The sequence below is a fragment of the Chiroxiphia lanceolata genome, chromosome 6, assembly GCF_009829145.1.
Source record: "Chiroxiphia lanceolata isolate bChiLan1 chromosome 6, bChiLan1.pri, whole genome shotgun sequence".
Lineage (NCBI taxonomy): Eukaryota > Metazoa > Chordata > Aves > Passeriformes > Pipridae > Chiroxiphia > Chiroxiphia lanceolata.
Window position 1 is genome coordinate 9,653,638 of NC_045642.1, and position 14,644 is coordinate 9,668,281.

At 42.4% G+C, this 14,644-nt stretch overlaps 1 protein-coding gene and 1 long non-coding RNA gene across 4 annotated transcripts in view; one reads left to right on the forward strand and one right to left on the reverse strand.

Annotated features, from left to right (window-relative positions):
* Positions 1-1,249, reverse strand: part of ARNTL (aryl hydrocarbon receptor nuclear translocator like) — a 51,093-nt gene extending 49,844 nt beyond the window's left edge. The window contains exon 1 of the mRNA XM_032692329.1: positions 1,207-1,249. The gene's annotated coding sequence lies outside the window, so the exon portion shown is untranslated. The remainder of the gene's footprint in view (positions 1-1,206) is intronic.
* Positions 1,250-1,671: 422 nt separating this feature from the next.
* On the forward strand, positions 1,672-9,909 carry LOC116789031. 3 transcript variants are annotated; one of them, XR_004357860.1, is made up of 4 exons: positions 1,672-3,464; positions 5,583-5,746; positions 6,368-6,484; positions 9,816-9,909. It is a non-coding gene; the product is annotated as an uncharacterized LOC116789031 (long non-coding RNA). The 3 variants fall into 3 exon arrangements; XR_004357859.1 differs by lacking the exon at positions 9,816-9,909 and adding an exon at positions 8,176-8,581; XR_004357858.1 differs by lacking the exons at positions 6,368-6,484; positions 9,816-9,909 and adding an exon at positions 5,887-6,237.
* The last annotated feature ends 4,735 nt before the right edge of the window (positions 9,910-14,644 follow it).

Genomic DNA, 14,644 nt, shown 5'->3' on the forward strand with positions numbered 1-14,644 from the left:
CCTGTGTATTATCAGTCAGTCCCATCTAAAAAGCACTTTTGATTAAAGAAAAGATATACTGAACAGGCAGGACCGGTACTTTTTTAGCTTATTAAAAAAAAAAAAAAGAAACACAGGATCATTTTGAATGTTGAAGTTACAGCATTTTTTAAAAAAAATCTACTTAAAGATTGCATTTTGAGACAAGATTAGACTCAAAATTATCCCAGCAGACGATCACACTCTGCAGCTGACCCTTTCTACCTCGCACACCGAGAAAGCACTTTAAAATTCCTGCGAGCATATTTGCTTCCATGGCAAGGAAACACACCCACTTGTTCCTTCACCGTTATTTTCCAAGTACCAAAACCTTCCCCAAACTGTTACAGCCCAGGCACTGGAGTAACAGAAACCCTCGGTAATTAAAAATGCAAAGCGATTCTTCCTCCTGCCTCCCCAAGCGCAAAAATCCCGATCTCGGGAAGGCGCCTCGACGCTCCCGGTGTGTGCTCCACGCATCCCTTCTCCCCGCGGCAGCCCAGGCGCTCAGAGGTGTCAGACGCGGCCCCGGCACCGGGAGGGCTGCCCGGGAACGGGGCGGGTTCCCCACGGAGCGAACCCCTCGGGCGGGACCGGCCACCGCGCGACACATCCACGGGAATTCCCAAATTCCCAAGCACCACCTTCGCTTGGGGGGGCTTCACACGGGGCCTCCCCGGATCCTGGGGTGACCGGCAAAGACCCCGCTCGGACGGGGCCGCTCCGGTGGCGGGGCCGGGGCACCGACCCCTCCGTGGGACCCGCCGCCGCCCCCCCGTCCCGGGGCGGGGGCACAGCCCGGCCCGGCCCCCCCTGCCCGCGGTGGGACCCCGGCCCGGCTCTGCCCGCGGAGCCCGGGCCCGGCTGCGAGCCCCGTTCCCCCCTCCCGGTGCTGCCACAGCCGCGGGGCCACGCACCGGGCGCCGCTCCCACGCCGCGGTCCCGGCTGCCGGTGGTAGGGGGCACAGCGCCGCACCGCCGCCGGGGGGGTCCCCAGAGCCCCCCATCTCCCGCTCCGGTTACCCCCAATCCCGCCGCTCCCCCCCATCCCGGCGATCCCGCTGTTCCCGGGGCGCGGCGGCTCCGCCGGGGCCGCGCTCCCCTCGCACCCCCCCGGCCCCCCCCGCTCTCCCCTCACGCCCCCCCAACCCTCCCCAGCGCCCCCCGCCCGCCGCCCCTCGCGCTCACCGCGGGCTCCGCGCGCGCCCCACGCCGCGCCGCGCCCGGCCGAAGGGAGGGGCGGGGCGGGGGTCGCGGCCCCCTCGGCAGCGCCGCGCGCCCGGCTCGGCAGCCCCCCGTCCCTGACCTACTTTCCGCCTGGCTTGCCACCCGACGGCGCACCACTAACCTACTTTCCAGCCAATGGCACCCTCCCCCGGCCCCGCGCCGGACGCGCCCGCCCGCCAACGGGAGAGCGGCGCCGCGCCTGCCCGGGCCAATGGGCGGCCGGGGAGAAGGCAGCGCCCGCCCCTCCGAGCAGGGGCCAATCCCCGAGCGGCCCCGCGCCAGCGGCCAATGGGGAGCGCGGACTGGCAAGGCTGGCCCCGCCCCACGGCGCGCGGCGGAGGGGGGCCGTGAGGAGCCGCTGGGGACCCGGATGTGGCGATGGCGGCGGGGTCGGGGAGGGGTCGCGGAGGGTTCGTCGGGTTCGTCTCGGTCGCGGCCGCTTTCCCCGGGCACTGCAGCCCGAGGCTGCCTCTCGCTCCCCCGCGCCACCCCGCGTCCGCCGGTAGGGTTCGCCCGCGCCGCTGCGTCACTGCCGCGTGACGTCAGCGCTGACCGTGACGTCACGCGGCGAGGTGTGAAGGTCATGGCGGCGCTGTCCCGACAGCGTCTCCCGCACTCCCGCGGGACACCAACCGGGGCCCTCGGGGAGGCCCCGCGGCCCGGCTGTGACCGCCCACCCACCTCCCCGGGACCTCGGCACCGCCGTGTCCCTCAGCTCAGCGCCGCCTCGGCGGCCTCCGCCGGCTCCCGCTGCCGCACCGGGCCCGCGTCACCCCGCCAGCTCTGTGTGCTTGTGTCGGTGCCATGTCACCGACTTGATGTTTCGTCACACAGCACATTCCTGAATCCGCCCGTGACAGCCCCGAGGCTCCCTCCCGCCGGTCTGGGCAGCCCGTGTGTGGCGCTGGCCCCGCTCTCGCTGTCACCAGCGCTCCATCTCTCCCAGAAAAGTCCTATGGCACCGATGCCGTCCCAGCGTTAATTTTGGTCTGCGACTGTGTAAGACCAGTGATGGAACATGGCAAAGCCATCCACTGTACCATGTTATAGCCTAAATTTAGGTAATCCACGCCACGGCACTGTCATCTATAGGGGATATGTTGCAAGCACATAATCACAACTTAGCTGCTTTTAAATGCAAACACATGCTAAGTGTGATTGCACGGTTGCCACATCAGATTGTCGTTGCCACACTGTAATTGCCTTAACATTTCCTGTCCTGTGATGCCACATCCCAAAGGTTTACTGGTGTAACTTCACCAGGGAAGTGGGGATTGCAGCAGTATCACAGCACAGCACGGTTGTGGTTATCCCAGTGCAGTGGTTGTGGTTATCCCAGTCCACTCACAGGACGTGGGCTCATCCTATGACAGCATTAAGTTTTGGGTTCCACCCCATTGACTTGGGACTAAACACAGGCAACAAGTGTCCCCTGCTGGATACCAGCTTTCTGTTCACATCAGGATGTTCCTGCTTGAGGAGAAACCCTCCAGCAGAATGAGTTAAATGAAATCCCATACATTAGCAGGATGGAAATATATACCATGAAGAAAAAGGAGAAAATGCATCTTTTTTTTTTTCCCCAGCAAGTGTTTTAGTGGTGCTGCTTTGATTTGTTTTACTGCACAGAAGTTATGGAGGTGGAGAAGTCTCCTTGACTACTTCTTTCTCCGAAGTCTTTGTAATTTTGATCATTGTTTCTACCCATCTGTAGAAATAATCTTCCTTATGGACTCAATCACATACTGTCTGTTTTAATGAGCCCAGTGACTGTTGTAGGGAGTGATGCCAAGAGTGATGATCTTTAGCTATTTCTGTAGGAAAGCAGCTTAGCAGGCCATATGTCATATTTCCTAGTAAATGATTGTTTTGAATTGTTTTTATACTGTAGTTTCTATTCATGAGATATTAAAGAAAATAACAGCATCTGGTTAATCAAATTCTGAATTTCAGCATATGATGATATATATCAATCCTATTCTGTGACTTTCTTTGAAATAGATTGTAAGTTCAGTGCAGACAATTTCTCCCTGTTGGCTGGTAAGGCATCTTATAGGTGACTATTATACCTTAAAATTTTAAGGGTGAAGAGCTAAGACAGTTTGAAGTTTAACAAGAGCTGAGCTCAGCTACTGTTGCCAGAAAGGAGTTTGCACCACCCTTCTAGCACACATGTCTAAAGACAAAGAGCGAACAGAAGAAGTGAGGCTTGAGCAAAGGTAGAATATTTTCTCCTTGCAGGGTTCTTGAGGGAGCACTTGAAACTGAGATCACCCCACAAGTTGTGGAAGCTACTGGACAGAGCAGCAGGTGTGTCTGATACAACAGCAAAAGCATTTCCTCATCCAGACAACTCAGACCTGATTAATTTTCAGATTTTACCGTTTTTTGTAAAGAGGGCAAATTGGATCTTAAGCAGAATTTTAACTGCCTCCCTATGTCAATATATTATGTGTTACACCATGTTTAAACATGAAAATTTAGGCTCCTTTTTGGCTTAAAATTATGATTTCAAAACAGGAAGAGCGTGCTGTGTGGCAATTGTACTGAAAACGTTTTATTAATATAATGTTGGAACAACTAACCTTTATTCCAACTGAGTTTCTTGACTATATTCATGTTTGAATGCTACAGTAACCACTTTCCTGGTCTTGGGGTTTTGATTTTGTGTCAAGAAGAGCAGTGGGTGTGATCTTCTTTAAATGCAGCCTAGACAAGGTATAATAAGGCCATGTCAGTGGTTTCACTTTAGAATCTGCAATTTTTAATTGATTTTTAAAATCCAGATAACTACTTTCATTCAAAAAAAAAAATAAAATCTAGTTTCTCAACTGATAACCCAAAAACTCACAGGGTTTTTTTGTTTGGGCTTTTTTTGGGTAGGGGTTGCCTTCAAACAGTCTTGATGTATCTCTGCAAGAGCAGATGTTCAGAAGTAACGAGCCAAATTAGTCCTTTGATGTTTCGGTTGTGTTTCCTCTGAAATATGATTCATGACCCCAGTTAGAGACACAGAGGGACAGAAATCTCTGAGTCTTTGGAGTGTGAGTTTTTGTAAAATAGTTTGGAGATAGTATTTTACATGTTTATTTTTTAATGTCTTCCAAAATGTGTCCAAGATGTGCTATATATTTTAGCACCTATCTGTGGATCCAGCTGCTTTAGAGCATTTTAAATGGCTGCTGTTTGCTTATAGATTTTTTCAGACATGCAATATTGATTAACCTGTCTTAGCCTTTAATCCAATCTCTTCCTCCAATTGACTGTAGACATACAAGCTGGGATCTCACCTACAGCAGAAGTTAGAGCTCACAGAAAATTAGCAAGGCTTAATAACTTGAATACCTGGATTTCTTCTTCTGTCTGTACATTAAACATGTTTTTCACCCTGTTACAGAGACATGGTGCCTTGATTCAACCCAGTTATGAGGGCAGAAGAAACTGGAGACTGTGGCTTGGGCTGTTCACAGACTGATGCAAAAAAACCTTCGTAGTGGTGGTTTGTTTACTATGGTCTGTCACAACTCATGTGTGGCTGGCTCAAACTGCTTCAAAACAAAAGCTTTATCATAATAAGCTATTGCAGACTCATTCTTTTCACAGTTCATCAAATCCTTGAGTTATTACAGAACCCAAGCCCGGGGAATATTAGGTTTTGCTGCTTTTGTTTGTATAAACACTTCTTACTTTGAAGAGTGTACCTCCTACCACAATGTTTCCTAATTTGAGCATTAAAAATCATACATAAAAAGCAATAAATGTTGACTTTTTCATGTACCTGCTTCCTTCTGAGCTTCTTAAAACCAATTCTTCTTCTTCCCAGCCTTTGTCATAATTTCAAGGGCTAAAAGCTCATTTCAGACAAAATGAGAAGATTCTTGTATGATCCATTGATTTCAGCCCTGTGGTCTCTGAGAACAGCAATTAATATTCAGAGACTCAATAGGAACTCTCAAGAGCTGGCAATCCACTGTCTGGCAGCAGAACAACAACAGGAAGAAGAATCTAAGGAGGAAAATGAGGCTAAATCCAGGGAGTTTAAAAATTCTGAGTACTTCTCTGCAATATTTTGTCAATCTTTATGGAAGGCTCAGGACAAAGAATTTCTGTCTTTATCTGGATTCAACCTTAATGAAGGCTGAAGCACTTCAGAGTTTTTGCTTCATTAAAAATATATGGAAGCCAGTTTGTTTTTCAGAGACTGGAAGTCTGAACCTGAAAGACGTGGTAAATTGTAAATACCTCGATAAAATTGTAATGAGTAAAACAGTTAAAGTTAAAAAGTCTTGAAGGCTGCAGCATTTTTAAACAACAGTATTTCATACTTTTTTTCCTAGGATTCAATGGTGTGAGATTCTCACCACCCTTCACAAAAAAACAATAAAGCATTCTCAAAGCCATTTTGTTAGAAGAAAATCAGACCAAAGACACTCTTGAAATTGCTGGCTACCTTTCTTCAAGGCTTGTTGAGGACAACAGGATTCAGAATAGAGTTCTCTTGGTAGAGGTATTACAATTTTCTGCATTCCATTGGCAACTGCATCTTTGCATGGGATTAATTGGTTTCTTCATAACAAAGAAAGCTATTGATTTTATAGTGCTTTTTTTTTTTTGTCTTATCTATCTTTCATCCTTTTTCAGGGTGGTGGCAGCTTCACTTGAACATTGGTATGAGAAATATAATCTTTCTCATAGAACATGGAAAAAAAGATCTGTTAGGCATTGGTTGCTGCATTTCAGGAGAGTAACAACACTCCAGTATGGAAGGGTGAAGCCTAATTTATTATTGGAATAAAGTTTCATTTAAGAATAGCAAAATCTATTAAATCTGTAACCTAAATTTCACAGAACAGCCAGAGCAAGACAGTGCATGTGCAGCTTTGACTTGAAGGTATGGAAAAAACCTCACCAAGACTTTTCCTTTTGGTAATGAAATGAGCAGAGAATGAATTTCAACCAGCCTTGATTTGCTTGTTTTAAGTGCAAAATCAGAAGCAGAATCAGTTGAACAGAAAGGTATAGATGGAATTGTAAATGTCATTCAAAACAGTATTCTTTTTCATAGTGGCTAATTAATGGCCACAGACTGTATTAATTAAATATAATATATTCCCTTTTACAGTTTGGAAAAACAGGCCTGGAGATTAATGAGTTGGCCAGGATTACACCCACATAATAAGTCAGATGCAAAGCCACAATTAGAACTGGAGTACCTCATGGCAGCCTTCTGAAGAGTTTGGTAAGTCACTCAGCACCTCGAGTTAGCTTTTCACATCAATTACACAAAACATTTTACTTGTTTTCCAAATACAAGGAAACCGTGATGCTTAGGACACATATTTTGAAAAGAAGGTACACAATCTGTAAAAATTAGGGGCTTGATTTTATTTTCAGTTGTGCTGATAACTCTAAGGAAAGCTTAATAATCCATGGTTAGGGGACAGCGTAATTTGAATCCATTCATTTAGGATTTCCAGATTGACAGGCTGTAATATGACAGTGGGATGGTGATTTTTATTTTTTTGGCATTTCAAATTGTAAATATACTGGACCTCATTCTGGAGTTTTTACTTAATTCTCACACAGTCAAATTTCAGCACTGGTTTCATACTGATTCCATTGGGCACCTTGGAGCGAGTTGAACACGTGACATAGGTTGTACTTCCCCACAGCATTCCATGTTTCTCTCCTGTGTTTTAAGATTAACACACTTTCAAAGTTGTGATTAGCTGTAGACAGGAAAAAGGGGAAGAGAAGTGCATCTTTTATGTTTTATGGTAAGTTAGGATTTCTCCTTTGTCTACAGGCAATCAATTAAGTGGTGTGTTAATATTACTTTGATACAAAGTAATGTTAGATAAACAACATTTTTGTTGACAGAGAAAATCGTGCTATTTTAAAAACAGAGCAAAAGCAGACTGTTTCTGAGGCTTGTGAGTGTATCAATCAGTAGGTGTGCCTGGCATGTTGTAAATGGGAAAGGTGGGAGGACTCCCTCTTGTTATTAGTACGTGTAAAAAGACAGGAAGTACTTAGGGAAGGTTTCCCTCTTGTTCTGAGTTCCAGGAGAGTTATTCAGCCGAACACATGAATCACAAAGCAGACTAAAAGGGAGTTTCTGTGTGGCACGAAAATAACAATCTTAGAGCCTGAAAAGTGAAACGATTTGATGCATTTGTTCTGCTGCAGATTTTTCATGGGAAGTAGCAACCCCACGAATATTTGACAATGAGATGTCTTAGTGCATGAAATGTGAAATTTATGTAAGAAATAGCATCTTACTCATCAGCTGCTCTATTTTAATCCCTGCTCAGCATGGGGACTTTCATTTTGTGATCTATTTGGACAGCAGTTGGTGCATTAGAGTCTTACATTAGCTGACATCTCTACAATCTAAAGGACACTTAACATAATCCTGTAAAACCTATTCTCATATTTGTGCCCAGTCACTCATATTCCATCTCGGTGTCTTGTCTTTCCCCATGTACCTTGTCTGTCCATTTCATGTTTAAAAAAAAAAAGGTCAATGTATCAACAGCATTAAAGTTAGTCCCCAGTGATGTTTTGCAGTGATGTGATCAAAATATATATATATGCAGCATATGTCGTAAAAGGGATGTGCCATTTCAGGGACTGAAAAAGGCAATAAAAAGGAATCCATAGTAACATATGTTGGGGATAAATTCCAGCGACTGGGCACAAATAACAGGAAAGATTCTGCATTAGTTAATTATATACAGACTACATGCATGATTTAGATTCACTTGGAAATATTTGCCTCGTGTAAGTAGGAAATGGATGCCAAGTTGCAACCTAATTCCAAAGCCTAGCAATTATCAAGTGGTTTGCCTTTTGCCATGATGTCCTAGGACTTCATCTATCCATGCCAAAAGAAAAGTCTTTTCCATCTTTATGGATTTTAAATCCCAGCCAGCTCTAAACAAATTGAAAAAATAGTCATGACAGAAGCCAAAGATACCTGTTCCTGGAGATGCTTGGGAAAAAGACAGATGAAGAGAAAGGACAAAATATGGGCACTGTTGAGGTATGTCAGGCACTGGACTCCTGAAAATTGTATGAAGTGGAGCTACCTGTGCAGCCAGCTTGGAGTGCTTTTCCCTGTCTCCCACACCTTCATAGACCCTCCCTGGGTCTGACCATCCCTTGAACTCTGATGGAGTTGCCTCGCTTGTATACTCTGTGTTCTGGAGTATGTGAAGACTGGAAGCTGAAGCTGGGAGGTGCCAGAACGTCCCACTGATGAGTTCAGATGCTGTAAGGATAATTTGACTCTTTTCTGAGCAGGAAGACTTGACTACGAAAGGTAGAAAGCTACTTTTCTTTGCACATTTTATTTCCTGCAGAAGTCAGCTGTGGCATCTGTTGTTTTTGCATGTTTAGCTGACCTTGTTTGGTGAAATCTTAAGCCCCAATGTCATAATAAATGTATTCTCACCCAGACTGTTTCTACAATCTCTTGGGTTTTAATGGGAGGGATTCAACAAAGGAAAACAAGGGGACTTTAATCTCCACTTGTTCACCATGAGTGGTAGCCAGGAGGTTCTGCATGTGACTCATGGTGTGTCCTCAATCATTCAGCTCCACTTCCATGCTGGACTGGCACAGACCACTCATTTCTCCTGCAGTTGCCCAAACAGTTTGTACTTGAAGCAAAGCTACAAAGCTGCCTACCACATCTGATACAGGTCCCACCCTGTCCACACCCACTTCATGACTTCATGAATCTGGTTATTAATTATGGACATGTCACTGGGAGTGGCATAAATTTGAACTATTCTTGTATACTGCACTTCTTTGATACCCATCTGATGTTTATACTTCCATATGTGGTCACAAATCTGAAAATTAAGGCCTTTATAGAATGATTTCAACAAATACAAATTACTATTCTGTTCTTTGTGAGCAATTATTTTTTCTTTTTCCTTCTGAAAAAAAAAAACAAAACAAAAGCAAAACACTAGTTCTCAGCACGGGAAGCAAAAAAGACATTCTACCACTCTGTAGGCTCAGAAAGAGCAATGAAGTGACTTATTACACTATTTGTCTTAGACTTAACACAGACCTTTCCACTCATCTGTGAACACGTGTTTGGAGGCAAGGAAAGAAGGGTGTAGAGGGACTAGTCTGGATAACAGTCATAGTGTTCTAAAGTCATTCCTGTTGATGTTTCTTGAAAGTGTAATATTGCAGCTTAAACATGGAGGGAGTGGAGGGAGCACAACTAAAACATTCCCTGTTGCCAGAGAAATAGGGGGCCACGAGGCTACCTCATGAGCCCAGGGCAGTGCAGGTGGTACAGTCTAAGCAGATTGTTATGGCTTGCTCTGAGTGCTGCAGACTTCTCTAGAGGATGTTAATCAACAAATTCTAATGAGCAAAACCATGGAATTTTTTAGTAAAAAGATGCTAGTGGTCAGTTGCACTTCTTGTCCAGTATTACTTCTTGTCCAGTGTTACTTCAATGACTTTCACATAATGCTAATGAAATGTAAGATACTTATAAAATGTAAGATACCCTGTGGGTTTATTTACACTATTTATTTCCCCAGATATTTCTTTGCTTGCTTGAGTGCACAGGAAGTTGACTGTTTAAAAGGTTTGTGTCATCTCCAGGTGTCCCATGGATCAACTTAAGAAGCAGAGATGGAGAAGTGATGCATGAGATTACAGGGGAGCCTTAACAACTTAATGACTGACAAACTTGCAACACCCAACAAAATAAAATCCTTTTCAGTGCTTTCTCACATGCTCCTCCTGCAGGCTGTCTGGGTCAGAGAGCCCAACCAAGCTGATCCTGCCTCTGTGTCATGTTGCTGTGATATCTAGAACTCTTTTCATTCTATGGAAAGGAAATCTATGCTAAAAGTCTTTTCTGACTTTTTAGGAGGGTAACCATCCTTTCAGGTATGTGGTTTTCTGCTGTTGTTTTAGACTTGATCTTTTAATTAATTCAAACTCCAAGTTGGAAGGAGCAGCTTGGAGTAGCCAATTATTTTGAATTTCCTTAGGTTTCCTTCCATAATCCTTATGTTGTGTCATACTTAATTATGTTGATGGCATAAAATAGTGTGCAGTTTTTCCTACATAATTCTTTTGATTTTGTCTTGGAAAATTCTTAGCCTGTCTAAAATAAGACCTATATCAACCCTAGTATAATTTTATTTAAATATATAACCACTAAAAGTAGCATTTCATCAGGCTTCTTTTACTCCAGATTTTAATTACTGTTCTCTAATGTACTGTTTATAGTTTAATATCAGCTATTGGATACATGACTACAAAATCTATGAAAAAAAAAGAGATACACTGGATGTATAAATGTCAAGCATGAAAGGATGCATAAAGGTGGTAAGTATATTTATTGCAGCATACATCCACTGCTGAAATCCTGAACTGACTGTCTGCTTTCTAGAAATCTGATCTACATTTCATTAAGTGAATTGAAAGGCTTCCCTAAGTGGTCTTTGGATCAGACCTTTGGTGAAAGTAGAAAGTTCCTGTGTGCTTCTATCAGGTTTTCATGCCTTGTGTTGGGAACCGGAATTATATTAAGTGGCCAATATGAAGATTTTACAACTAATGAAAAAAAAATGGATGTCTATTACTTGGCCTCTATTCAAGCACTTCTATCTATTGCATTTGGTATTTCTCATGAGTATTGAATTAGTGAATTCCCAAATATGACTAAAAAAAAAATAATCACAAGTTAAATGGAAATATGAAGTGTAGCCAAGATTCCCTTGGAGCACTAGAAATGCATTCTGCTGTAAGATACATCTCATGTAACCCTATGGAATGCATTTGGATTTTGTAATGAACTGGAGGTCTGTGTATATTACTAGTATTGCAGTAATTAGTATAGTGCAGTAGTAACTCTCATTAGGAGAGTTAGGAGTGGGTTCAAGTATGTCAGATACTCTACCAGCAAAATAGATAGAGAGGTACTATTTTTGGAAGTATTTAGCAGCATAGGAACCCACTCCAATTTATTTTTTTAAATGTAGGCACTTGAGAAACATTATTTTATTGAAAACTCATGATGTATAACGTTTTATCTGTATCATTAATTTCAGGAATGGATCAATGAGACTTCTTCAGATTTTATCCTGGTTAAAATGTCACAGTTTAAGTATAGGATTTGGAGATTTCCATAGACATAATAATGAAATTTAAAGTACAGCGTAATGAACGTGTCCTTAACTCAGTATACCTGCAAAAGTATTCAAGGTAGCTCTGAAACTGAAAGTACAGAGAAGATGACAAAAAAGTTGCAGGAAAATGTTGTCCAGATGGTATCTTCATTTTTCGTGACATTAATCTGATACTGAGTTTAAAATTTTATGAAGACCTGAAAAACAACTGAGGTAAATGAGGAAAATAGATGGTAGTAGAGTGAAACAGCAAATCACACCTGTGAGAAACAGTAAGTGTGTATTTCATTCATCTAATATGGGCCCAGAAGGTCTCTTATTTTTGACATACAATTATTCCTAATTATGTGTTGAGTTAGAACTCTGTGTCTGGGGTTCCCAGCGTCTTACCTATTTTTATATTTTTTTCGAGTACAACTACCATCAGAATTGTATTTAAATGATATCTTAGCTATTTACAACCCTGGTCAGCACAGTCAGGCTGACAGAAATCTGCAATGTATTTATGACCTAAGGGCTTGTGCTGTGCTTTCACAGGAAACAAATAGACAAATGGACAAATAAAAAGACAACAAAATTATGTTTATCTTAAAAGTCTGCAGAATTAATCTGTCATTTTTTTCTTGTCCCTGGGAAAGTAAAGCTGACATATATGCTATATTTTATATATAAAACCCTTCTTCTTCTTCTTCTTCAGGGCCCTTTTTAGTCTTTATATATATATATATAATATAGCATATGTATATTATATATATATATAATATAATATATATATAACATCCATGTACATAGTTTCCACATATGTTACAGGGGTTTTTTTTAATGTATACTCATTATTTTATTTTCCAAATAATTTGCTTTTCAACTTTATTGAAAAGCTTTCTATTCTGCTGTTGGTCATATCTTGCTTATTAGAGCACAAGAAATATATGTGTTTTCCTTTTTTTCCCAAAGGTGTCTCTTTTTGAGGATGACTGTGTTTAAGGATTGTCGTTGTGGTTGGTTAAACAATGTTTTGTGGCTTGGGCTGTCACAGAGAAGGCAGTTAAATATGCACGTGCCTTATTATTGTAAGGCAGATAGGTCAATAAATCATCAGGTGAGTGTTTGCTTGTCTTAGATATTTCTGTGTTTGTTAAATTGGGGGGCTGTCAGCAGATGATGAGAAAACATTCTTGATGGTGCTTGGTACAGACTAACTTAGGTGTCACCAGTCACTGGTTGCATAATCTCCTTTAACTACAATCCTAGTCCAAGAAAACCCTTCTTCTTCTTCTTCAGGGCCCTTTTTAGTCTTTTCATGCATATTGTTACTCTTCCTATTCACACAGTAATCATTTTTACCCCATTTTGTCTCTGCTTTTAGACCAGTTCAGATGCACTCAGTGCTTTGAAACCAAACCTTTAAAGGCATTTCCCTTTGTTTTCAGGGAGAAGCCCTAGTAAATGGCATATGCTTTTAAGCAATCAAAAGGCTTTGTGACTTTGCTTTCTACATTGTTAATGCAGTTGGTACAGATTCAGTGAGCTTTCATGTGTGGAAAATTCATCATATATCTATTTTTTGTCTCTCAGCACCTCTATTAGTTTGATGTTGGGCTCTGACTAGCTCTTTATATTTCCATGGTTACAAGTAGTCCCAAAGGTTCTGTTAACCCCCAAAGGCAGAGTGATTATGTCTTTTTTTTTTCCCTATAAGAAGATTAAAATTAACAAATTAGACTATAGATATGAAAAGATTGTTTAAAACATTTCAATAAAAACTTTTAAAGTTAATTTTCATTTACTCAAAAAGTGTCCGAGTCTTTTGCCACCAAAAGTGTGACTGTGTCACACTTTTTGCAAAGATGAGGTTTTTATCCAAAAACTTGAAGGATCTCTTTTCCTTTCCCTTTTAATTTTGATTGCAATTTGCAATAGGTTTTGAAGGCAGTGGGTTTAGAGCAAACAATTCAGGCTCAGAGCTATCCTGTAGTTAAATAATCAGAAATGACCCCCAAGCATTACTCTGGGTAGTATTGTATGTTTTTAAAGGTAGAACAAATGCAGGTGAGAAGCACACTAACTTGCTGAAGAGTGCAGATGTAGACACATCCAAATCAGAATTTCAGACCTCAAATGGCTGTGTTTCTTTCTAACAAAAGACTGAGAGAAAGCCCTTTCTGACTTTCAGATCTCAGGATTCTTCCCAATAAATTAGGTGCAGAGAGTTGCATCTTCTGTGAGTGGATAAGACATGTTAGAGACTCTTAATAGGAGAAAGGCAGCTTGAAGGAGCAGTGTTTTTCTGAGAGGCTTTCTTTAGATAAGATTAAAGCAGTGTCAGCTTGAGGATTTTTATATAGAATAGACTTACTTAGCTGCGATTTGTTTTATGATGAAGAGCTCTGAATCAAGGAGAGGTTTCTGGATCTTCCCTGGACAGAACAGGTAGTGAGTGGCTGAGAGCAGAGAGGTGAGAGAGGGTGATAAAAGAAGGCTGAAGTCTCTAATAGGAAGAGAATATCTTGTCTACTAAAAAGGTTTTGTACAGTGATGGAAGCATTGGCTGGAATTGCAGAAAGGGACCCTTCTGAAAGGGTGAAACAAGGCTCTGCCAGGGAAGGAGAATGAGACTCTCTGTTACCCCCTATACAGAGTTATTACTTCAATGCATACAGCAAAAGCACTGGAATCTTCACAACTGAAGTGGAGAAAATGCCTTCTTTTCCTTTCTTTTTTTGGGGTTTTCTTTTTAGCTGGAGATACTACATTTGCTGAGACACCAAGTCAGTAGAGGCATAAGCAGCTTCTATGGCAAAATAGCAGGTAACACTGTAAAGTAATGAGTTGTTTAAACGGTACAGCCATAGGGGAAAGAAGTATACTAATGGGGAAATGGACCAAAAAGCACCTACCATATGCTATCTATTCATTTAAAAGGCAGACAGTAGTGATGACACAACAGTCTTTATGCTGAAAGTGTATTATGAATATTAATGAATGTTCAGAATCACAGTGGAGTACATGGGCATGCTGGTTATATTCAGACATAATGTATTAGAGAGGATTAATGTTTTAGTATACAATGTATCTAAACACTTCCAAGCAGAAGCATAGTCCAAGTGCACATATGAACAATTCCTGAGAAATGGAACAAAAACCTCAGGAGTGGTAGTTGAGCTGCTGCTCCCCCTTGGTAACTAACTGTTGTAGGCTGCAGCTTGTCAGACAATGTGTGCGTGTCT